Raw genomic sequence first — 3,478 nt, forward strand, 5'->3', positions numbered from 1 at the left:
TAGTAGTAGTAATAATAATAATAATAATCATAATAATAATAATAATTTTGATCCTTAAATTAATAAAGTTCTAATAATAAACCTTTACTTAAAACAATCAAAGTTAATACTTCATTTATATTTAATTAACATTACCTTTAACAATTAGGGCATTTTTGTTGACGTATATCGAAATCTTGAACGTGTTCATCCTCATTTTTAATATATTATCTCATCCTCATTAATCCACAGGTAAGTTATTCACATCCCCCTTTTTACCATTTTCCATTTTGGGGGCGTTATGCGTTAAATCATTTTTCACTACAATTCCACCATTTGCGTTATATGATATTGCTCAATTAGTTATACATGCAAATGTGACTATGTGTTTATTTTATGTTTTGGTGGTTGGTATCTCATCCTCATCCTCATCCTCGTACTCATTAGAATGATCATACGCCGTCGGAGTAGCTCGTTATCCATGAGATTCGAGTGAAAAGACAACTTTTATATTATTGTTATATTATTGTTATGCTAGTTGTAGTATTGCATATTATCGCAAGGAATTGTCATTTTAATATTATATGTATTCAAAAAACCGTGATTACTTGCTCAACTATATGTTGACAAACTATGTATTTTTCCGCATGGTGCTGGTAGCTATATTGGATGAAGCAAGAGGTTTAAAGAGTAGATTCATCCTTAGGATGCATCATGATGAACTTATTTAAATTATTTTAGTTGTAACGTTTATGAGACAATGTTTGTGCTTTGTGATGTATGTCTAATAACCCTATAATAATGACCCTCACAAACTAAGCTTTAATATTAAAAACGAAAATCCTAAAACCACACACAACCGGCAAGTGTACCGATAGCAAGTAGTATTGACCTAGGAAGTCCGAGTATCGAACACGTGGACACGTAAGACGCTAACGATTACTAACCCTAGACAAGACCTACCTTAGAATAATATTTAATTGATTTTTGATTTCTTTTAACTTAACTAAACTAATAATATTTAATTGATTTTTGATTTCTTTTAATTTAACTTAACTAAAAATAGAAAACTTAACGGAAAACTAACTGTGTTAACTTAGGATGGAGAAAAACGTATACCTAGGTCTGAATCAAATTGTAGGCCTAACAAGCTAATGGATTGGATAACTTCAAGACACCGGTCCCTAAAGATGACACGACTAAGGATCGCTCGGGCTCACTGGATTACCTCTCGGTCTCACTCAATAAACCCTAACTACTCAAAATCGGCTAAAACGACCAAACCGGGAAATAATTGCTAACGTGTCCTAATTCTAGATCACCTCTCGGTCTCACCAACACTCGACCCTAATGGCAATGAATACTACACAACCAAGGATAGAGGAACAATTCAACTTAAACTAGAATAGATCAACTAGTCGCTCAAAACACCTAAACCTGACAAGAAACGAACTATTCTAGCATGCAAAGGCAATGAGACAATCCTAACTTCTTATCACCTCTCGGTCCCAAAGAAGGTGTCTAACCGTTGTACTTTAATCAATTAACCATGCAACAAAACCCTACGGTTGTACCTACCGCAAACAAACCCTAAACACAAAGTCTAGAATCAAAACAATGCACCGATCAATCAATACAAAACTAATCAATCAACACACGGGGTTTATGCAATAATTCACCAAAATTTCCAGCCCTTAAACACAACCTATTTCATGTCTAATTCAAACTTTACAATAACACTTCAAGTCTATCAATCAAACAATCCATAAAACCTATCAAACACTAACAATAATCATCGTTCCTATGTAGAACTAACAAGATTAGCCTAAACATATTATTTGGACAGCAGCGTATACTCAATAAAAACACCATAAAACTCATACCAATCATCTCAAAAATCATTCAACAATCGATCCTACTCATAAACACTTCAATCTTTCAATCAATCGCAAAACTAGTAATCAATTGAACAAGTATAAAAAGATGATGAACAATGTTATGAAAAGAAAGGATATGGATGAATTCCGGGCTGTTCTTGGCTGCTACAACTGATGAGAAACGTCATGAGGCTTGGTTCTTGCTTCTTCTTCCTTCCTTAGCCACCACAAGTCCCAACTCCAAGCCGAAAAAAGATTTTTGCTCTTGGTCCCCTCCTGCTCTGCTGCTGCGGTCCTGCAACTGCTGTGTTTCTAGGGTTTTTTAATTTTTTTTATGTTATAATATAATAGGGTCTTGGGCCTGCATTATGCATACGGGCCGGGCCTTGAGTTGTTTACATGAAAACGTATGCGTAAAATGCTCGTAAACTGCTCCAAAAGTTCGGTTTCTTTCTTTCTTGTAACCCATAACCTACAATATGAATAAACTTACGTAAAACCTATCTAAAAGAAGTTAAAACATATAAAATATAATATAATACGTAGATAAAACGAGCGGAAAATACGTGTGTTTTACAACACATCAAATATCCCCACACTTAAGACTTTTTCGTCCCTGAAAAAGAGTTCTACACAGGATCATACCCGAGTTCAACCGACAACTCTTGGTTTTATTTATTTACTATTATTATTAATATTTTTTTTAAAGTACTAGAACAAGTGACCCGTTACCCCTTCCAACTTTCACCTAATAAGCTAGATCAGGTCGATTGCCGGTATTGTTGTCCACTTTAAACCCATGCCCCTAATACTTACCGAGGCAAATAAGGCGTGAAAATTCTATTAATTTGTATGACTAAGTGGAACCCACACCTAAAAGCCCTGCTGCCACTTCACCAATTCCATTATGGTTTTACCGGGCTGAGACACCCCAACTTGACTTAAACCTTTTGCCACATGATTAAACATTTCGACTCATATACAAACTATAAACTCTAGCTCTCTTTCAAGTGCACGCAATTACAAATGCATTCTTTCTTTTATTTATTTTTCTTTTTCTGCCTTTTGGCTTTTTGCAAATTTTTTTTTTTTTTGATACTCTTATTACATGGCTTTGCATGAACAGAAACAAATACAAAAGATAAAACAACTAATATATACAGACGATCATGTGACTCCAGGCTTGAGTATGACCCGGCTTTTCATTCCAGTTCTGTCACGAGCTCAGTTAAACAAACAAAACCCCTAAGATGTTTCCCAATATAGTCAGGCCATTTAAGAGGTTCAATTAGGTCAACAACCAAACCGCCCTTTCATTCTCAAAGGCTGAGCCTACCCACACACGATTACTGAATCTAAACCGTTCGGTTACCATACATTACGTGCAGGTCTAATGGGCACTGTTCTTATTTATTATATATATATATATATATATATTTTGAAAACACCAAGAAGTCATAAAATAACTACTACTCGGTAATAATATCATCTCCTGTTTAACGTAGAGAAAACAAATTTCAAGGGACTATTTTTTCAATTTTTTTTTTAATCTTCTACAACTAAGTAAAATAAACTCCATCCCCACACTTAGAACGAAATCGTCCTCGATGAGTATAAGGAAA

This window comes from Bidens hawaiensis, unplaced genomic scaffold (assembly GCF_021521415.1).
Source record: "Bidens hawaiensis isolate Kalapana, Puna unplaced genomic scaffold, B.hawaiensis_p1.1 tig00034173_1, whole genome shotgun sequence".
Lineage (NCBI taxonomy): Eukaryota > Viridiplantae > Streptophyta > Magnoliopsida > Asterales > Asteraceae > Bidens > Bidens hawaiensis.